The sequence below is a fragment of the Mesoplodon mirus genome (assembly GCF_964341445.2).
Source record: "Mesoplodon mirus genome assembly, chromosome: 9".
NCBI classification, from domain to species: Eukaryota; Metazoa; Chordata; class Mammalia; order Artiodactyla; family Ziphiidae; genus Mesoplodon; species Mesoplodon mirus.
The window spans coordinates 27,421,991-27,445,839 of record NC_138985.1 but is presented as its reverse complement, the minus strand read 5'-3'; positions in this window follow the sequence as shown (position 1 = coordinate 27,445,839).

Sequence of the window (23,849 nt, the reverse complement as noted above, 5' to 3'; positions counted from 1 at the left end):
CCTGCCGATGCAGGGGACACGGGTTCGTGCCCCGATCCCGGAAGATCCCACATGCCGCGGAGCGGCTGGGCCCGCGAGCCATGGCCGCGGAGCCTGTGTGTCCGGAGCCTGTGCTCCGCAACGGGAGAGGCCACAGCAGTGAGAAGCCCGCGTACAGCAAAAAAAAAAAAAAGCAAGCTTGTAAATGGCACTGGTCAAATCACCATCCATCCTTCCCAGATTCAGAAAATCATTGTTTGGGTGCTCATCACATTTGTGTGCTAAAAACCCCTTTACTTTCTATAATTTTATAGAATCATTTTTCAAGGATCATTTTTCTGGTGGTGTCCTTTGATGATTCCTGCCACCTGTTCACCTATTCTTACTTCTGGTTTCAGTGTGTCTACTGAACTATGACCAGCCCAGGATCTAAGGATTGGTGTTGGAAATCAAACTCCTGATGCATTCAATGATAATTAAAAAATAAAAAAACTAAAATGTGCAATAATTCCCCTTCATAAAGCGGCAAGAGCTCTGGCAGCTGCCTTTTCTTTTTGTCCCTCTGTTTGCCCTTCATCTTCCCGGAAATCCAAGAACCCTTCCTGTTAGAAGCATGTAAACCAGATTTCAGCCCCATTTCAGAGTGAAAGACAGTTTGTCATGCAAGTAGTGAAAATCAGACAACTTCCAGTTAGTTTTTAAAGCCAAGGGTTAGCATACAAAAGGGAAAACATTGAGCCTTGTGAATAGCTACTGAATCTCTCTTCTATGGCTAGAAGGAGGGAGGAAATTATGAGAGGCGGGGGAGAGGCAGCAAGGTGCCTCACCTGGTCGAGAAGGATTCCTTGAACCTCAGGTTAGGTAAGAGAACGTCTCTTCTCCTCGGCATAGGGAGCCTGACACCAGCTGAGCTGATAGACATGCAACTTATTTTGGTATTTAGATCTTGTATCCTGCAACATTGTTGAACTTGTTTAACAGCTCTAAAAGGGTGCTTTTTTGTTTGTTTTTCTGAATTCCTTAGCATTTTCTGTATAAAAGATCAGATCATCTGAAAATAGTAGCTCTCCTTTCCAGTTTGGTTTCTTTCCTTCTTCCTTTTTTTTTCTTGCTTAATTGCCCTGGCTAGGAACTTCAGTACAATGTTGAAGACAAATGGTGAGAGCAGACCTCCTTGTCCTTTTCCTTTCCTTAATTTTGAAGAATTCTTTTGCTGGATATAGAATTCTCGGGTAGTCTTTTTCTTTCAACACATTGAATGCATTATCCCACTGCCTCCTGGCCTCCATGATTTCTTTTTTTTTAAAATAAATTTATTTATTTTTGGCTGACTTGGGTCTTTGTTGCTGCACGTGGGCTCTTCTCTAGTTGTGGCGAGCGGGGGCTACTCTTCGTTGTGGTGCGTGGGTTTCTCATTGCGGTGACTTCTCTTGTTGCGGAGCACGGGCTCTAGGCGTGTGGGCTTCAGTAGTTGTAGCTCGCGGGCTCTAGAGTGCAGGCTCAGTAGTTGTGGTGCATGGGCTTAATTGCTCTGCAGCATGTGGGATCTTCCCAGAGCAGGGCTCGAACCTGTGTCCCCTGCATTGGCAGGCGGATTGTTAACCAGTGCACCACCAGGGAAGCCCTCCTCCATGATTTCTGATGAGAAATTAGCTGTGAATCTTATTGAGGCTTCTTTGTGTGTGATGCTTTTCTCTTGCTGCTTTCAAGATTCTCTCTCTTTGGCTCTGGCTTTTGACAGTTTGATTACAATGTGTCTAGCTGTGGACCTCTTTGATTTTGTCGTATTTGGAATTTATTGAACTTCTTAGATTCACAGATTAATGCTTTTCATCAAATTTGGGAAATTTGGGGTCTATTTGGTGAGACATTTTTTACACACTTTCCTTTAGTTCTTTAAACATAGTTTTCTTTAGTGCTTTCAACATATTTTAAATAACTGACTTAAAGTTTTTGTCTAGTGAGTCTAATGTCTGGGATTCCTCAGGACTCTTTCTATTGGCTGCTTCTTTCCTGTATATGGGCCATACTTTCTTTTTTATTTCCATATCTCACTTTTTGTGTTGAAAAACTGGACGATTTAATTAATACTATAGGGCAACTGTCAGATTCTTCTCCCTCCCCAGGGTTTGTTGTCATTGCTGTTTATTGTTATTGCTTTGCCACTGCTATTTTTTGGCAACTTCCCTGAACTAATTCTGTAAACTTTGAGTTGTTTGTTGTGTGTGCCATTGAAATCTCTTCCTGGTTAATCTAGTGGTCAGCTAATGATAAGACAAATATTTCCTTAAATGCCTGGAACCAATAATCTCCCAGTCTTTGCCAAGGGCCTCTGTGTAGGTGTTGGAGTATAACTTCTGCCTTTAAATGAGGACACTGCTGTTCACAGATGTTATGAAAAATGGCACAAGTTCAGTAAATGCAAGTGGATGCAAGGTAAGAACCAGGAATTTTTGACTTCATACCCTTCTGGGACACCTCACATGTTTAAATTTTAATCTTCAAAAGTTAATGAAGAGGAGGAAGGAGTATCTACACTCATTGAGGCTCCATCATGACACATACTAGCCAATACTTAAATAAATGTTATTTCACTTTACCTGTCCCAAAACACTGTGAAGAATCAGAAATATGGAGATGTTAAAAAATCTGATAAAGTCACACCTTTAGAAAATGCCCAGAACATAGATGTTCAATAACAGTTTATTAAGAAGATGAATACAAGTGGCAGAATCTGGCTCTAGTTCTGATGGATGACCCTTTTCTCTTCTATAATACTATCTAGCTATACTGATAGGCATGGAGCAACATATGTGATTCCTCATACACAACTGGTTCTTTCTTTTTTTTTTTTTCCAGTCTATTAAAGAAGCAGACCCTGGAAGAATCAGATCCTTGCTTTGGTAGGGCAAGGAGATAAGAAAGTCAGGCTATTGCAGTGCCCAAAGCAACAGGCCAGTTTAAAAGCCTGGAAAATGCTACATGGTAAAGATAGGGCACCTGGCAAACAAAGTCTTTGCTTTCCACCTACAACTAGAGCCGCCTAAAGGCCACTCTTCTGTTACTCTTAAATTCAAACAATGATTTCACAACAATCTTTTTTATTTTCATCATCTGAAAAGATGAAAGATTCCAAAGAAGGTGGGAAGAGAACTTCAAAATTTCATCTCACAACTCTTTTGGATCACAGGAGTTTTTTTTTCTTGGCAGTGAAGAACTGAAAGGTCAATAAAAAGGCACAATATTTTATACGGTTCTTCATTGATGGGTTATTCTTTAAATGCCAAGGAAGGAAATAAATAACACGCCTATTTAATTAAAGCATGCCCAAAGCCTGTGCACAGCTGTGTCAGAGGCACCTCCGTAGAACTGTTAATGAGAGGGTCAAAGTTAACACATAAGGGCACTTCTACAAAAGTCTCAACAATTGCTAGTCATCTGCTTCCAACTTCCTTCCCTTAATCTCCAGGATGTAAGTAGGGATGAAAATGCACAGTCACTTGATTTACCTACAAGATCAACTTGGGGGAAACAATGTGAGAATTTAAGACAAATGGTTGGAGAAGTGATGAGTTTCAATGAGTAAAATTAAAGGGTAGTCTGGTAAAGAAGGGCAAGAAATCAATGCAGGATCAGAGACAAGGCCCTGCAAAACCAGGCTCTGCCCACCAGTCTGGCTTGATCTCTGCCACCTACATACGCACTTTTCTCCACCCCTGAAATGAGCTACCTGGGTTCCCCAAGCCAGTGATAGCAGTTATAAAACACTGCCTTCACACCCAAAGCTGTTCCAGAATTCAAGGATGTGATTTTTTTCAGTTGATCTACTGTAGTTTGTGCTCCCACCTTCCCCTCCAAGAACACTCTGATGCTCAAACTGCGAACATACCTTGTTTCTCTGACCCTGTGTCTTTGTGGACCAGACCCTCCATTTTTTTTTTATTTATTTTTTTGCCACACCATGCAGCATGCAGGATCTTAGTTCCCCAACCAGGGATCGAACCCATGCCCCCTGCAGTGGAAGTGGGGAGTCCTAGCCACTGGACCACCAGGGAATTCCCAACTCTCCACTCCTTTCAACCTCCTTGTCTGGCCTTATCCCACATACTCATCAGAGCCCCGTCCAATAACACCTTCTTCCTGGAAGTCTTACCAAATAAATCCTGCTCATTTGCCTTAACCCATTAACCTCTGGGGACACTCTCTGTGTTCACTCTCTGTCCCACTCATGTAGTTTCCACTGACCCTTTTTATTCAACTTGCATGTTTCCTTCCTACAGGATTCAAGTACAAACACAGTACCCTGTGGGTTTTTCTATTGATGCTTGCAGGGCCTTATGTTAATTCTCTGTGACTTGAAAACTGAAGGCCCTTTGACATATTGAGCCCACATTTATTTTCATAAGAGTGAATTGATTGTGTGAATAAATAAAATACTAATAAAGTACTCATTTTTGAATGATACAATTTTGGTAATTTATAATTGTGGTTGAAATATTTGAGGTCACATTCTATTCCAGGAGGTTAGAATTATCTGATTCTTCTTACAATATTTGGTTATGTCATTAACTTTATTAGGCCCATATTAAGTCATTTTGGTGAGCCGTTTTAAAAGCAAAGGGTTAAAACTTACAATAAGGTCCAGAACTAATAACTAATAGCTATTCTGAGAACAAATTCTGACCCATGCCTACATTAGATGCTAGGAGAGTATAGGAGCATGACACACAGATCCAGCCAGAAGTGCATCTGTACATAACAGCTGGAGTTTTAGGAGGAGCCAATATCCAACACCTATCTGGGCTGAATTGTGCCCCCCACCCAAATTAATATGTTGAAGTCTTAGCTCCTAGTACCTTGGAACGTGACCAAATTTGGAGATAGGGTCTTCAAAGAGGTAATTATGTTAAAATGAGGTCATTAGGATGATTCCTAACCCAATAAGACTGGCGTCCTTATAAAAAAAGAGAAGATTAGGACTCAGACAGGGACAGAGGGAAGATGAGGTGAGGACACAGGGAGAAGACGGTCTTCTACAAGACAAGGAGAGAGACATCAGAAGAAACTGACTCTGCAGACACCTTGATCTTAGACTTCTAGCCTCCAGAACTGTGAGGAAACAAATTTCTATTGTTTTAGCCACCCAATCTGTGGTACTTTGTTATGGCAGCCCTAACAAACTAAGACAATAGCTCTTCTCTTCTTCCAAGTTCAAAGTCCATTGAGAGAGAGACACAGGAGTCAGTCATATCAACAGGAAAATACTATGTTTATTCCTGACTGATCATGTTGAAGACCATGGCTTTAGTTCCATGACTCAAATGGTTTGGTAATACCCCTTTTTAAATTAGGCAAATTTTCCAACCAGTTTCAGGTATAGCCCAGACAACCTCAGGCCCTGGAATTAGGTCCCTTACTATGTGGCAGAGAACAGACCAGAATGTATGCCTCTTACAAAGACGAAGATCTGAAAGAGAAAGAAAGAAGAAGCTGAGTTCATTTTCTTCTAGAAAATTCACCAGCAACGTAGGACTGAGGGTATAGAAAGAGGCCAGGAGTGTTACGACCAGAAGTTGCTAGTCATGGAAACAGAAAGAGTGGGGTTAAGTACCCCACACAACAATCCTCAGGGTTTTTGCTTTCTTGACTCATTTGGGGTAAGTGCTAAGACTATGGTCAACCCGGGATATGACCATTTCTCCTAGGAGAGAGAAGATTTAACACCACAGGGCTGGTCTATGTGCATACATCCCAAGCCCCACTGATTCCATCAAACATCATCAGGATTACCCGGAGAATGAGAGCAGCCAGTCAATGCCAGTTGTCCAGGATGGACAGTCAGGAGGTTAATTGTAGGACTGTGTTTATCATATCTGTGTCGGAGGGTGGAAGGTGGACTTCATCTATGCTTCTTTCCCGGGGAGAGGCAGCATTTGCATTTTATAATATTAAGTTTAATATTCTGATGGAAGAGGAAATGCTAAAAAGCTATTATATGGTTATTAAATTTAAGAAAAAACTGAACCATTTGTTTAATAAAATCCTGACCTTTAGAAGAGAAAAAATTATCCATAGCAAGTCAAGTTTAAGTTAAAACTATATTCACCAAAAAAGAAAGTTATTTATTTTTTATATTTGAAATTAGATGCACTTTCAATGTGTTTATTAAGTTCAGTCATAAGACAGAATGTGTGATTATCTTCTTTTCTAAACTTTTAGTGAAATGAGAGTAAAACTGAATAAAGGTGAATTAGTCTATAGTAGCCCTGAGAACAGGAGGGAAACCATCAAAACACAGATTTTTTGATTAATTTCTTGAAGATACAGAGATAGGAGTGCTTTGAAAGAAAGCAGTAGCTATGAATGTGCTTAGGAAAGGCTGCAATAAAGGTGGGAAACATCGATTCTCCTCAGTGGAACCAGAGAACTTCCAAGCCCAAAGTCAGAAAGTACAGAATATAGATGTGAGCCATGTGGCATAAAGCCTTGGGGTAGGTAATTAATTAAAAACTGCCCACAGAACAGCTGATCCCATTCTCCCATTCATAGCGCTGAGAGACTGGAAATAATAGCCTCAGTCCTCACAGCAAAACTGGAAGTTTATCCTCCAAAGAGACTGAGCACTCTGCCCTGGAAAGGCTGAGACTCCAAATATTGGCACCCCAAAGAAGGGTGTTCCATGTTTGGCACCAAGGAGAATGATCAGCCTGCTTATACTTTCTGCCCTTACACCTGAGAACAGGGTTTCTCAGCAGTGGCACTGTTGATATTTTAGGCTGGATACCTCTTTGGGAGCTTTCTTTGCACTGTGGGAGCTTTCTTTGCACTGTAGGATGCTTACCGGTATCCTTGGTCTCTACCCTAGTAACACAGTAGTAACCCCATTTGTGACCACCAAAAATGTCTTTGGACATTGCCAAATATTTTGGGGAGGACAAAATCATCCCTGGTTGATACAGCTGCCCCTGAATGAAGTCTAAAGATGAGCCCTGCCCACAAACACAAAACTGGAAGTTGGAATTGAAGAGAGACAGCAGTTGGGGAAAAACATCTACACCTGTTCTTCATAAGTATGAAGGGACAATCAAGATCCTCAGATATGTGAGGAAAATCAAGTACAAAATTAAAAGGTAATCAAATACAATGATTGACCCTAAGAGAAACAGATATTTATTATCCAAAGACAAAAAGAAAACTTTTCAAAAAATATAATTAATATGCTCAAGAAGTTTTGAAAGTAATGGATCTGTAAAATTTTTTTTAAGATTTTATTTTTAAAAATGACCTTCAGAGAATAAGGAAGATTTTGTGGGAATGAAAATATGACCCCTCCCCTCCAAAACAAATGTACACACTTAATAGAAGCTCTAAAAATTAAATTCAAAGATAATAACTTGAAACTAGAACAAAAATATCAGAAATAGAGAATATAAAAAACAGAGTTAAAAAAGTATCAGGGATAGACTCAAAGTTTAACATCTGTTCAACGGGAGTTCTGGAAAAAAGAAAACTGAATGGAGGAAATAAAAAGGAGAAAGAGGAGATTTCCCAAAGCTTAAGAAAGATGCTAGTCTTCAAACTGAAAACAAATCCCACTCTTAGACTCATCTTAGAACAATGAGGATGAAAAAGTATCCTAAAATCTGCAGAAGGCAGAGGGATGTCAGTGTTTATTTACAAATAAACAGTAATCAGAATAGTAGAGTCCTTATGTGAATGATAGATGGAAATAGAGCAATGGTTCAAGTTCTGAGGGATATGATTTTTTAACATATAATTCTATGGTGAGCACAGTTGTTAGGTTTTTTTCTACACACCTTTTCTGAAAGTGTTACTGAGGGTGTGCTGTAAAAAAATGAAACTAGGATCTAAAGAAGAAAAGGTAGGAGATCCAAGAAAAAGTGAGACTAAGCCAGAAGTGAAATGAAAATAAATTTCAGAGTGAACTCTGTTCAGCCAAAACTGGAAATGAAGTCTAAAGTCTCTGAAAGAGCCTCTTCAAGAAGAAAGTGAATTCCACTCAATCCATAATTAAGAAGTTGGGAGATGGAAGTAATATGCCAGAAGATTGTTTTTAACATGTAACCATTCATTGGCAAGGACTACTTTGCCATCCTTACAGTGACAGTGACAAAACCACTTCTCAAAATTACAAAGGAATTCACAAAATGGGTTTGGGGAATCAGTATTAGGATTAGATTAATCTGCAAGTTTTATAACATCTTGTCTTGGTTGTTTTGGACTTCTGTAATGAAATACCACAAACTGGGTAGTTTATAAAAAACAGAAATTCATTTCTAACAGTTCTGGAGGCTAGAAGTCCAAGATCAAGGTGCAAGCCCAAGATCAAGGTGCAAGCATGGTCATGTGCTCATGAGAGCCCTCTTTCTGGTTCATAGCTGGGGTCTTCTTGTTGTATCCTCACTGGTGGAAGGGGCTAGGGATGTCACCAGAGCCTTTTTTATGAAGGCATTAATCCCAGCCATGAAGGCTCTGCATCTCCCAAAGGCCCCACCTCCTAATACCAACATCTTTGAGGGGGGGGTTAGGATTTTACATATGAACTTGGAGGGGACACAAACATTCAGAACACAGCATATTCTATAAGAAGTGTAAAATTCTTAGGCCTAACAATGGGTTTAAAGTGTTGAGAAGATGAAATAGCATAATAGCACACGAAAGCAACAAGTAAGAATGAAAGCTAATAAGAATTCCATGTAGACACGTGGGAAAATAGTATTTGTGGAGTAATCATAGCTTATTTTTAGTCACTTTGGAAGCTGTTTTTCAGTCATTATCAGCTTAATCCTCACAATAATATTTAGAGGTGGTTATGATTATCACAATTTTACTTATTAAAAGATTAAGTAACTTGCTCCAGGTCTCAAAACTGTAAGTAGCAGAATCAGCCTTCTCAATCAGGCCTGCTTGTTGTTATTATAAATTCTGGGCTTCGTTTTCTCCATACCACCTGTATGAGGGATGTATAAACCTAATTGACCATATGCGAGGTATCCATTATGTCAGAGGAAAGACACAAAATTCATATCAGACACTTCTCTAAAGACGTGAAACCCCATAGTTGGCTCATTCTGAGATATTATCAGGAAAAAGGAATATTTCCCTTCCTGTGTACACAACAATAAAAGGTCATCTACAATGCTTATCCATATACCTCAAGAACAACTTCATAAAATCAGAGAAAGTCCACGAAAAAGCAATTAAAATGACCAAAGGGCTAGATGCACTGTTTTATTAAGATAGACTAAAAGGATTGTGAAATTATTGGTATAAAGAAAATCATAGACTGTAAACAAGAAAATACTTAATCCTGCCAGGATAGTAGATCAAGCAGACATCTCAAAAATCTTTTCAAAAAGGAAAATTTAGGTAAAAGTTAAGGAAGAAGAGCAAATAACCCCCCCCAAAAAAAACCACTTAAAACTCAACAATAAGAAAGCAAACAAGCTGATCAAAACAGAATGGTATTGGCATAAAAACATATAGAACAATGAAACAAAATAGAGAGTCCAGAAATAAACTCACACATATATGTCTATTAATTTACTACAAAGGAGGCAAAAATATACAATGGGGAAAATAGTCTCTTCAATCAATGGTATAGGGAAAATTGGATATTCACATGCAAAAGAATAAAACTGGACAACTATTTTACATCATACACAAAGTTATCTTACATCTTAACTCAAAATGGATTAAAGACTTGAAAGTAAGACCTGAAACCACAGAACTCCTAAAAGAAAACATAAGCAGTAAGCTCCTTGACATTGGTCTTAGCAAAGATTTCTTGGACCTGACTCTAAAGGCAAGAGCAATAAAAGCAAAAATAAACTGAGAATACATGAAACTAAAAAGTTTCTGCACAGCGAAGGAAATCATCAACAAAACCAAAAGGCTACCTATGGAATGGGAGGAAATATTTGCAAATCATATATCTGATAAGGCATTAAAATAAAAATGCATAAATAATTCCTACAACTCAGTGACCAAAAAAAATCTGATTAAAAAAAGGACAGATGATCTGAATAGACATTTTTTCCAAAGAAGACATACAGATGGCCAACAGGCATATGAAAAGATGCTCAACATTGCTAATCATCAGGGAAATGCAAATCAAAACCACAATGAGATATCACCTCATGCCTGTTAGAATGGCTATTATCGAAAAGACAAAAAAATAACAAGTGTTGGTGAGGATGTGGAGAAAAGGGAACTCTTGTGCACTGTTGGGGGGAATGTAAATTAGTGCAGCCACTATGGAAAACAGTATGGAGGGTCCTCAAAAAAATTAAAATAGAACTCCACATGATCCAGCAATTCCACTTCTGGGTATTTATCCAAAGAAAACAAAAACACTAAGTCAAAAAGAGATATACACCCCTGTATTCACTGCAGCATTATTTACAATAGCCAAGATATGGAAACAACATAAGTGTCCATTGATAGGTGAATGGATAAAGAAGATGTGTTATGTATATACAATGGACTACTACTCGGTCATAAAAAAGAATGAAATCTTGCCATTTGCAACAACATGGATGAACCTCGAGGGTGTTATGCTAAGTGAAATAAGTCAGACATAGAAAAACAAATACCATATGATTTCACTTATACGTGGAATCTAAAAAACAAAACAAAACAAAAATCATAGATACAGATAATAGATTGGTGATTGCCAGAGAAAGGGGGGTTTGGAGGGTGGGCAAAATTGGTGAAGGGAATTAAGAGGTACAAACTTTCATTTATAAAATAAATAAGTCATGGGGATGTACTGTACAGCATGATGATTATAATCAGTATTGTACTGCATATTTGAAAGTTGCTTATAGAATAGATTTTGAAGGTTCTCATCCCAAGGGAAAAAAAAATTGTAATTTTGTATGGTGATGGACGGTAACTAGACTTAATATTGTGATCATTTCACAATGTATACAAATATCAAATTATTTTCTTGTACACCTGAAACTGATATATTATATGTAATTATACTTCAATAATTTTATTTAAAAAAACCAACAAGCTGATTAAAAAGCCAAAGACTTGGGCTTCCCTGGTGGCACAGTGGTTGAGAGTCCACCTGCCGATGCAGGGGACATGGGTTCGTGCCCCGGCCCGGGAGGATCCCACATGCCGCGGAGCGGCTGGGCCCGTGAGCCATGGCTGCTGAGCCTGTGCGTCCGGAGCCTGTGCTCCGCAATGGGAAAGGCCACAACAGTGAGAGGCCCGCGTACAGCAAAAAAAAAAAAAAAAAAAGCCAAAGACTTTAACAGACACCTCACCAAAGAAGATATACAGATCTCAAATATGCATATGAAAAGCTGCTCCACATCATATGTCATCAGCGAAATGCAAATTAAAACAACGAGATACCACTACACACCTATTAGAATGGCCAAAATTCAGAACACTGACAACATCAAATAATGGTGAGGCTGGAACTCTTATTTATTGCTGATGAGAGTGCAAAATGCAAGTATTGCAACTTTGAAAGACAGTTTGGCAGTTTCTTTGAAAGCTAAACATCTTTTACTATATGATCCAGCAATAGCACTCCTTGGTATCTACCCAAAGAAGTTGAAAACTTATGTCCACCAAAATAACCCACTTGAGGATGTTTATAGCAGCCTTGTTCATAACTGTCAAAACTTGAAAGCAACCAAGATGTCCTTCAGTAGGTGAATGAATAATAAACCATAGTGCATCCAGACAATGGAATATTATTTAGCACTAAAAAGAAATGAGCTATCAAGCCATGAAAAGACATGGAGGAACCCTAAATGCATATTTCTCAGTGAAAGAAGACAATCTGAAAAGCTACATGCTCTATGGCTCCAACTTTATGACATTCTGGAAAAGGGAAAACTATGGAGATAATATAAAGATCAGTGGTTGCCAGGGGTTAATGAGGAGGGAAGGATGAAAAGGCAGAGCACAGAGGATTCTTAGGTCAGTGAGACTACACTGGTATGACATTATAATGACGGATACATGTCATTATACATTTTCCCAAACCCATAGAATGCACACCACCAAGAATAAACCCTAATGTAAACTATGGACTTTAGGTGATAATTATGTGTCAATGTAGATTCATCGATTTTAACAACTGTACCACTCTGGTGGGCATGTTGTTAATAAGGGGGGCTATGCATGCGTGGGGACAGGGGATAAATGCAAAATCTCTGTACCTTCCTTTCAATTTTGCTTTGAACCCAAAACCCCCCTAAAAAAATCAAAGTCTATATTTTCTTTTAAAAAAAGGAAAGAATCATTTTATACATTTATGGATTTCTTTTCCTCCAAGAAGTGATAGAGGCCAGAAATAAAGGTAAGTCTACGCACAGTGAGATAACAAATGGTATATAATGTGTTACGATGAAAAGTTAGGCTATTTTGAAAATTTCCATAATCTTTAGAAGTTGAGCCTTCTAAAGAGATCATAATGATCTCCCACAAAATGTTTCCTTTGTGTTAATTTTATGAAATAAAATATTGGGCAGAGTAAACCATTAGACTGATGTTGAATAATTCTTACTCTCTTTCTCCTCACTACCCACCCCAAATTTTCCCAGCAGAATTAAGAAAGGTTACTAATTACAAGGATAGAAAAAAGAAAGAGTAACATTTCTCTTCTATGGTGGCCCTAAAAATAATATAGTACAGAATAGGAAAGGGCCACAGGACACCTGAGAATTCTAAAAGCTTCTACATGAAGACTTTGAAGCAAAATGAAAAATATCACAGTGCAGGTAACACAATCAAAGGAAATGTTTTCTCCACGTTGTTTACACTCTCTCACTCCCAACGAAAACAAAACTCTCACAATCATGCACTCAAGACAAATTTTAAGTGGACAGAAAATCAGTTGTTCAACTTTGTTTTAAAGAAGTCATTGCAATATTATTTCATTAAGGTTAGAAGATGATGAGCCATTGTTTGTTCAATGAATATTTAAGTGGTATAGTTTACCAGAGTCTCACCACAGAGCAGTTTTGTGTGTGCAGCACAGCTGGAAGCAAAAATGCACACAAAAGAGAAAAAACAAACCACTGAGTTATTAAGCTGAGACAGTAGAGTAACAATGAAACCAGTCTGGATTTTTTTTTCCTTTTCCACATAAAGATACTATTTGTTTGAATAAACAGTGCATTCTTTGCATTTAAATAAACTTAATTTTAAACAGCAGAGGGAAGAGGACAGATGAAACTAAACAAAACATAAAACAAAACCAGAGATCATTAAAAAAGGGACTTCAAACCAAATTTTTATTCAATTAAGACAACACCCAACAACAGAAATCTGGGAAGGATGTTGATGCAAGGACCAAACTCTTTCTTTTTTTCCAAATCTAACTAATCAATTGAGGTGGATGGCCTCCAACTACCTATATAAATGGAAAAGATCATCATATGTCCCAGTGGAGCCATGTGACAAGAGAAGCTTTAACTGCTTACAAGATGTGGTGGTTACTTACAGAAAACCTGAAAACAATGCGTGCTTCCCGGCTCTCTAACTCATAACTAGAACCCAGGAGGTTACAAAAACAAATGCCACATTTTTCTGAGTCTAAACAAACTCCTTTGAAGTGCCATCAGCCATATGAAATGCACCTCTGTTCCCTTCTGCAAAGGGAGCATAGGGAGATTACAGAAAGAACTCCTCTGAGGAGAGAGAGACTTTCTTGCATATTTTAGAAATCCGTGGTTGCCTCAAGGGACATCCATTATCCTAATCTTACCCAAGTCTCAACTACTTCTCAAGCTCTGGCCGAAAGGCAAACCTTCTCCAACATGTTCCAATTATTGGATTAATTTTCATTCACTCAATCGTTGTTGACTCATCACCTTCTTTAGCACAGGATACAAGTACTACCCAGAGCAAACTACCACCAAAATCTGCCTCTTTTACTTTAAGGAAATGTAACTTTCAGAAGGTAGACAGTAGGGGATAAACAGGAAATGTGACCAACTTGAAGCTAGGAGGTGAAGGGCTTCCAAGGAGATCCTAAGACCTTCATGACAGCCCCAATCTCTATGGCACTGAGAGGCTAGGGTTGGCCCAAGCAAAACAATGATCAGATTTATCTTCTCTATCTTTGGCTGTAGGTGTTTCTTTGCAGCTTTGAGGACTGGCTAGAGCAAAATTTAATGGCTTTTAGAGGTGGAGCTCTTTCTGGCAACAGAAAGCCAGGACCTAAAAAATGGATGGATTTGTGAGTGATTTGATTTTGAGAAATATAGACTTAATTGTTCCCTCCTCAGTCTCCAGTTACCTTTCTCTTTTGCTTATGTAACACTAAAACAAGGAGGGGCGGTAAAGATTTTTCAAATTCACTAATGTGTTTTTTTTTAAGAAATACAGAAATAGTGGAGGATTTAGTCATTTGAACCAACTTTCTTGATAAAATAATTAGAAAAGCAGTTCAGAATATCAGAAAAATTTAAAAAGTAGTTCAAAATATATTTGAAAGCATAGAGAGCTAATAAGTTACTGAAAAACTACCATGTCAGGATCTGATGGAGGATAAAAACTCAGAAGAATTTTCCTTGGGGGTATTTGTTGAAAATGAAGGGAATGGTTCAAAAGCTAAGTAGCATTTTAGTACCCTCACAAAATTATCAAAATAGAGATGGGAATCTAGGGCTCAACACAATGAGAAGGCCCTGGAAAACTCCTAGCACTTTTCTTACGACCTCAAACATCTCGTCTTAGAATTAAGAATGAATTGAAATAGTCAGGTTCTTGCAGGGGATTCAGCTCAGCTTTGAATCATTGTTGGATTAAGGTGATCCCATTTTCGTAAAGTATCAGGCTTCCTAGAGTGATGGTGCCCTCACATCTTTGACAAAGACAAACATGAATTCTCTGTAGGGAAGAAGAATCTCATACTAGGCTTCAAATTATTTTTAGAAACTGCTGTGAAACTACATTGTCCAACAGAGAGTTAAAAGTAACCAGCATACAAGGAAACAAGATACCATAAATGAAAGGCAGCAGGTAAAAAAGATAGGTGATAGAAATAGATGTTGGAGGTATACAACTCAGATTTTTAAATAATGCTCCTTACTATGTTTCAGAAGATAAAGTAATCAACACATCCCAATTTGTTTTAGTATTGAAAGTCCCGTGTCCCAGGAAACCCCTCATTCCTGGCAAAATGAAGATTTGTCACCCTAGAAAAGACAACACTGAAAATTTTAGCAAAAGAACTGGAAACTATTTTAAAAATGTAAATTCTACTAATTAAAAATACAATAACTGAAATTAAGAACTCAATAAATGGGATTTATAGCACACACACACTAGAAGAGAGAAATAATAAACTAAAATTTGGTCAGAAAAAAATATCTAGAAAGAAAAAAATATCCAGGAAACGAAAATAGAAAAAGGAGAGTGAGGAGTATAAAGAACAGAGAAGAGGCCTAAAGTACGTGTACTTTGATTTCCAAAAGAAGAGGGGAGACAAAGTGTGTTGAAATCAATATTTTAAAAGATAATGACTGAAAATATTTCTAAACTGAAGAAAGACATAAAGCCATAGTGTCAAAAAGCACTATGAACAACAGGCAGGAGGAAATCCTAGGCTCAGCACAGTAAAAGTGCTAAAAACTACGGAAAAGAGAAAGTTTTTAAATTGTCAGAGGAAAGTGACAGGTGACTTACTGTCAGTAGTGACATTCTGACATCTAGCTTCTAAATAGAAAAAATACTATCCAGAAAACAATGGAAATATACCTCTGAGGTAGTAAAGGAGAATGATTTCTAGGATATTGGATAATATCAAACACCTAAATCTGAATCTCTTAAAAAAATACTTCAAAAACTATAAAGAACAACAAAGAAAGCAAATTAAGCCACCTATGCCTAGAACATGACTGAGAAACAAAGAAGACTACAAACATAAAATTCCATGTGGGTAAGAAAACAAACTGCAAAACCAGCAGAGCCAGCTCCAGAACACATGCTGGAGCAGCAGCACAGGAAGACTGAAAAAGTAAATAAAACAGGAAAGTGTATCCTGGTGTTAAAAGTGATGCCTAAGGATTAAATTGTATCACCACCCTCCTCAAAAAAATGAGTTCAACTGGGAATGGAGAAATATTTAGAATAGGTCTAAGACCTAGCAGATTTCTCTGACATATGGGTAATTAAAAGAAAAAGACAAGAGTGTGGGACCACATGTTGGGGTCTCAGGAAGATAGCATTTCTAGCACAGAGGGGGCTGATTTGAAAGTGGTGGTAGTATTTGGTGGTCATGAGAAAGGAGAGATTATAAGCAGTGAAAATTAAGGGCTTACAGAAAACAAATCACAAATTCAGAACGTATACCAACCTCTTTCCGCCCCCCGGCAAAGAAAAGGTAACTATCATCTTTTAAAATTGCACCTTATTATGCTAAAGAAAAGGGTGTTCTTGAACTAATAAATCAATTAAGCCATCCAAACCCATCATATCTTCCTTCAATTGTTTGTCAAAAAAAAAAGACATTTCAAAACAGCAAATAACATCCATACAAGCTAATAATAGGAGAAAACAGAAAATAAAAATCAAATATTTCAGCTGATGAAAATTCTCGCCATGAAACAACCACAAAATACACTACCCCAAACTAAAATAAATATCTTTAGGCAAGAAAGTATATGTATTTTTCAGTTATAATGGGAAAATGTTTAAAACAAAAAGTAGAAGGACATAAAAACATGACCATGTGAAACAGGAGTTGACAGAACTCAGGAAAAAACTTCTTTTAAAAAAGACAAAATCTGCTAAAAATTAAAAGCATAACTAGAAGATGTCAGAGGGAGAATAGATTTGATTGAAATATAACAATGGGAATTGAGAGGAATAAAAACAACTAAGAAAAAAACAACAAAAAGTCAGAGGTAAATAGGATCAGAGTGAAGAAAAATGGATGTAAAAAGACAGGCAAAGATCCAACATACATATAATTGGAGTCCCAGGATGGGAATGGGGGTGGGGATAGGGGAGCAGATAAAAGAAAATGAAAGCAATGGAACTGAATACATATTTTAAACCATAATTAATAAAATTTCCTGAAATAAAAGAATCTGAATCTACAAAAGATTCATAAAAGAAAGAGCTCACCATGTACCTGAAAAAATAGGTTTTGAATTGTCATCTCCAATATATACTATAAATATTAGAAGAGAAAAGTGTTTCTGTATCTATAAGTAAAAAACCAAGTCACAAAGGAAAGAAATGCAGGTTAGCAAAAGACATTGTCACAGAAATATGCAAGGTGAGACAGCAAAATTTTCAAGAAACTTGAGGAAAAAAATTATGAATGAAGAATTTTATATCCAGCCAAGTTCTCCTTGTAATACCTATTTTACACATGCATAATCTCAGTAAATATTGTACTTACAAGCCATTCCTAATGAAGCTAGTAGAGGATCAGTTTCATATGATCAAAAGACAACAAGATAAACTTCAGCAAAAGGGCTGTCAGTGACAATTGAATATATCAAATTGTAGATCTAAGACTAAAACAAAAGTGGGAAAAGGAAGGAAAAATAGTAGGTAAACGTTATATGTTATAACAAAGTACAAACAACCAAAATAAATGGAAATATAGGGAGAAAAAAAAGGAAAGTAGAAAAGAAATCTATTTTATTATTACATAGAAAATGGGGGGGAGTCAAAGGATATGTTTTAAAACAAACAGACTAAATAGTAGAAGCCCCACCTGCAAAAAAACTAAGTACTAAGGACATTATATAATGTAATAGTAATAAAGTAAGCAATAGAACAAAAATACAAACTTTCCTAAATATCAAAAGGAAGTATAACATGGAGCAAATAAAACAGATAACATAAAGAAACACAGTAAATATAACAAAAGACACACAATAAATATAACATAAAATAATATGGCATACCAGTCTTATAAATAAATAAAAAAGGACATAAAACACCTATTAAAAGAAAGACTTTCAGATTTCTTCCAATGGCAAAATTCAGCTCTATGCTGAATGCAATAAATACACCAAAAAATAAAGTGGTCCTGAGAGGCTAAAAATAAAGGGATAGGCAGGGAGGCGATATGAGGATATATGTATACATATAGCTGATTTACTTTATTATACAGCAGAAACTAACACAACATTGTAAAGCAATTATACTCCAATAAAGATGTTTAAAAAAAGGAAAAAGATACATGCAAAAAAAAAGGACAGGCAAATGTACACCAGGCAAATGCAAATATTATGAAATCAAGGATAGAGAACCTGGGGCTTCCCTGGTGGCACAGTGGTTAAGAATCTGCCTGCCAATGCAGGGGACACAGGTTAGAGCCCTGGTCCGGGAAGATCCCACATGCTGCGGAGCAACTAAGCCCGTGAGCCACAACTACTGAGCCTGTGCTCTAGGGCCCATGTGCCGTAACTACAGCAGTTGAGCTGTCATAACTACTGAGCCCATGTGCCACAGCTACTGAAGCCCACGTGCCACTGCTACTGAAGCCCATGGCCTAGAGTCCATGCTCTGCAACAAGAGAAGCCACCTCAATGAGAAGCCTGCACACTGCAACAAAGAGTAGCTCCCGCTCGCCACAACTAGAGAAAGCCTGCATGCAGCAACGAAGACACAATGCAGCCAAAATAATAAATAAATTAATTAAATTTAAAAAAAAGGATAGAGAGCCTGATAGCAGATAAGATTAAATTTAGGCAATAAACATTAAACATGGTAAAGAAAAATATGTTCTAATCCAGTTTATGTAGAAGAACTTAAAAAGTTATCAAATAACAACCTCACAAAAAAGTCCCAAGTCAGAAAACTTCCTAGGAAATTCTACCAAATATCTAAACACCAGATAATCAAAATGCTACATATATTATTTCAGAAAATAGGAGAGCAAAAATGAAAACCTCAAAACATTTATGAAGCTAGTATAATGATGATATCTAAAACTGATAAAGATAACATAAACAAAAGGATCTACAGATAAATTATTAGAAATAATACTTGATATAAACATATAAAATGTAATACTATTTCTATATATCAGCAATCAAATCTGTAATAACATCACTTGTGATATCAAACACATATCAATATATCTAACAAAGAATGCAAAAAATCCTAGCCAAAAAAGTATATATTTACATACATATGTATAATTATTGAGAGTTTAAGAGAATGAAAGGTAAATCACAGACTGGGAGAAAATATTTGCAGAACTGATCTGATAAAGGGTGTGTATTCAAAATAACACAAAGAGCTCTGAAACTCCATAATAAGAAAACAAACAATTCAATTAACAGTTGGTGAAAGATCGAAATGGACACCTCAACAAAGAAGATGTATATATGGCAAATAAGCATGTGAAAAGCATATCAACATTATATATAATTATGAAATTGCAAAATAAGAAAATGAGATATCACTACATATCTACTGGAATGGCAAAAAATCCAGAAAACAATATCAAATACTGGCAAAGATGTGGAAATACGGGAACTCTCATTGATTGCCAGTGGGAATGCAAAATGGTACAGCCACTTTGGAAGACAGCATGGCAGTTTCCTACAAAGCTAAACACAGTCTTACCATAAGATTCAGCAGTTAGGCTCCTAGTTGAGTTGAAAACTTATATTCACACACAAACTTTCATAAATGTTAACAGCAGCTTTATTCATAATCACCAAAATCTGAAATAACAAAGATGTACTTCAATTGGTGAATGGATAAACAAACTATAGTACATTGATTCAAAGGAACATGATTTAGCAATAAAAAGAAATGAACTATGAAGACTCAGAAAGGCTTGGCGGAACCTTAAATGAATATGGCTAAGTGAAAGAAGTCAGTCTGAAAAGGCAACATACTCTATGATTCCAACTGTGTGACATCTAGAAAAGGCAAAACTAAAGAGACAGTAAAAAAAAAAAAAAATCAGTGGTTGCCTGGGCTTCAGGAGGAGAAGGGGAATAATGAATAGGTGAAACACACATGCTTCATAGGGCAATGAAACTATTCTGTACAATAGCGTAATGGCGGATACATGATACTATGCATTTGTCAAAAGTGATAGAACTGTACAAAACAAATCTTACTGAAAGTCTGGATTTTAGCTAACAATAATGTATCAGTAATAATTTTTTAATTGTAGCAAATGTACCACAATAATACACGATGTTAATAACGGGAAACTTAGGGCGGGGCAGATGGTAATATAGCAATTCTCTGTAATATCTCATTACATTACTAAAACTGTTGTAAAATATTGAATTTTTTTAAACTATATTAAGCAAAAAATAAAGACCTAAATAAATATTCATGAATTAAGACTAAATACTAGATTCTATGTAACACCAGTCAAAGTCTAACAGTTGTTACTGTTTGGGGGAGTTTGGTTTGGTTCAGTTGGTTTTGGTGACGCTTTACAATCTGGTTCTAAAATTTGTGTAAAAATGCAAAGTAGCTAAGACAATGTTCAAGAAAAAAGGACAAGTTAGAGGACTTACTCTACAAGATATTAAGACTTGTTTTAAGCCTACAGTAATTAAGACAGTATGAAATTTTTGCAAAAATAAATAGAACAATGGAATGAAATATAGCATCCAAGAACAGACCCACATACATAGGTATACTTGATTGATAACAAAGGTGGCACTATAGAGTAGTTGAAAAAAGATGTTCTTTTCAGTCAGTGGTGTTGAGAAAATTGAAAATCCATGTGGGAAAAAAAAAAAGAATCTTAATCCCTACCTCACTCTATAACAAATCTCAGCTCCAGAGAGACTGTGGAGCCATATGCTGAAAGTAAAGCAAGAGAACTTCTAGAACAGTTCTTAGCCTGGGGTAAGAACAGGCTCCTGAAGAGTCTGCAGCTCAACTTCAGAAAGTTCAGAAACTTGAATGGGGGAAAAAATGCATGTTTACTTTTACTAATTTATAACTCAATTTGTTATTTCCTTCGATTTATCAATATGGGCAAAAAACCACAGTAATGTTAGCAGTAACCGTCAAAATGACTCCAATAGCAATCACAGATATTTTCATATCAATGTAGTAAGTATAGATATTACATATATCTTGATATGTCATTTATTTTTCTCCCTACTTCAAAATTATTGAGGTTTTTAGACCTAAGGTTAGAACTTGCTATTCAGTGTATTAACAAAAACGCATAAATTACTATATAAAAATTATTTTTTAGATATTTTCATAACTATATTTTAATCAATCGAGTTCAATAATAGCAGCTTCCTTTTAATCTTATGTATTTTATTTTATACATTTAAAATCTTCTTATGAGGTGTTCATAGACTTCACCAAACTTAAAAAAAGGTAAATATTAAAAGTAATATAGGATAATATAACAATCTTCATAACGTTGGCGTAGGGAAAAGACCAACCAAAAAGGAAAAGAATGATAAAACAAAAAAAATTCTTAGATTCAAGAATTTCTTCTAATCAAGACACCTGAAAGAAAGTAAAAGGATAAGCCAAAAGTGAGAGAAAATATTTGCAATACATGTAATCAAATGAAGGTTTTGCCCCAAATATACAAGGAACTTCTACAAAACAATAAGAAAAAATGGATAAAACAAAAGAAAAGAGGGGAAGAGCCTTGAACAGGCACCTCATAAAATAGAAAATTTAAGTAGCCAATAATCTTGTGAAAAGATCATCAGTCTCACAAAAAGTCAGGAAAATTAAAATTAAAGTCACCATAATACACCATTATATATTCACCAGAATGACAAAAATGAAAGAAAAGGACAGAAAAACAAAGAGTCAGCACAGATGTGGAACAACAGAAACTCCCATTCATTGCTTGGGAAGACAGCAAATTGGTACAACTGTTTTGTAAAACTATTTGACATTAACTACTAAAACTAAAAATACACTATGCCATGGCCAAAATATTTCACTCTTGATTACATATCCAACAGAATTGTTCCAAGAGACATGCACAAGAATGTATATAGCAGCATTATTTCTAGTGGTCCCAAACTGTAAACTTACATTTCCTTTGACAGATATAGAAATTGTAGTATAGTCACACATTAGAATTCTGTACAGTAATGAAAATGAACAAATTATAGCTATATGCGGCATTGCTGATGAGTTTCACAACAAAAATCACACATAAGAGTACGTACTGTATGAATCCGTTTATATAAAATTCAAAATGTATGCAAAACTAAACTGTAATGCTTTGATGGGAAAGAGAAGCAGAAAAGTGATTGTCATATTGGTCAAGATCATGGTTATCTCTGGCAGGAGAGAAGGGTAGTGATTGGATGGATGCACAGAGTGGCTTCTGGAGTGCTAGCAGGGTTCTAGTTTTTCCCCTGAGTGGTGGTTGCACAGCTACTCACTTTGGAATACATCACTGAGCTGTGCTTTTTCTGATTTGTGCAAGTTCTGCTGAGAAAAAAAAACTGTACATGTAGAGTTGACAATTTATTTTGTAATAACAATGTTAAAATAAAAAGTTATATCTGCTTTTGATATGATAGAATTCAAGCTATACAAAAGGGTAATATGATGAAAACAAGATATCTCTCACTAGAGACAACACAGGTAATATCTCCCATATATCTTTTAAAGTTTTTCTATATACAAGCAGATGAAAGAAAAAGAGAGAGATTGAGGTGGGGGGGGAACGAGGGAGAGAGGGAGGCTAGGAAGGAAGGAAGGAAGGGAGGGAGGGAGAGGGGAAAGGAGGAAGAGAGAGATATATGATAAATAGAAAGAAAGATTAGATAGATGATAGATAGATAGATAGAGAGTATAGATGAGAAAGACAGCAGGATGGAGAGATGGAGGAATAGAGAGACATGGAGAGATAAAGGTTCTACAGGGGAAACATACCATAAAAAAGAGAAAATACTGTATTTGCACTACTCTGCATATTTTTCTCATTGAACTATATATTTTGGAGGTTATTCCATATAAGCACATATAAAGTTTTCATGTTCTTTTTAGTGACAATATTATACTTGTAGAGATGGACCACCATTTCTTCACTTAATCATTGATGGAGATTTAGATTTCTTCCAGCCATTTGTCAATATAAATAAGTTTAATTTTGCAATGAACACCTTTATATGTATTGCACTGATATATGAAAATATGTGTAGGTAAGTTTCTGGAAGAGATATTGCTCTGTCATAGGGCATGTTGTAGCTACTGATCTCCAAGATGTTGAATCCATTTACATCCCACCAACAGTGTGTGAGAACCTGTTTTTCAACTCTCACCAATACTCTGTATTACTTTGTGTTTTGATCTTTGCCAACTGAATATGTAAAAATTGTCCTCTAATTTAAATTTACACTTATTATTAAAGGTAAGTTTGCACATCTTTTCATATCTTTATAAACTGCTTGTTTTTCTGTGAACTATTCATCTAGATAACACAGTTCCTTGGTTCCAAAGTCAAAAGTTGTAAAATGAGATACATTAAAATTTTCCTCCTATCCCTTGTCTCCCCACTATCCAGTGGCTCACTCTCATAAGCAACAAATTTCATTACTCCTATATGTACCCTTCCCAAAAATATTCTATGTAAAATGTGGGAGTGTGTGTTTCCCTTTTTTTTTCCCCAAATGGTAGCTTGCCATACATAATCTTCTGCTTAAATCAAAGATTTCCGAAGACTTTTGGAGGCTTTCTCTCATCCCAGCTGACCAAGTGGAGGCATGCAATAGACACAATAATTCCTACCATCCAGATACAACAAAGAAGGCTTAAATGCGGATGGCAGGAAGAAACCAGGAGAAGGAGGTCTGTTTCTAAGAAGTGTTTTTCTTAAAGAGTCTGCCCTGAAGCTGTTTCTGCCCACCAGAAACCACAGGGAAAAACAGCCCCTC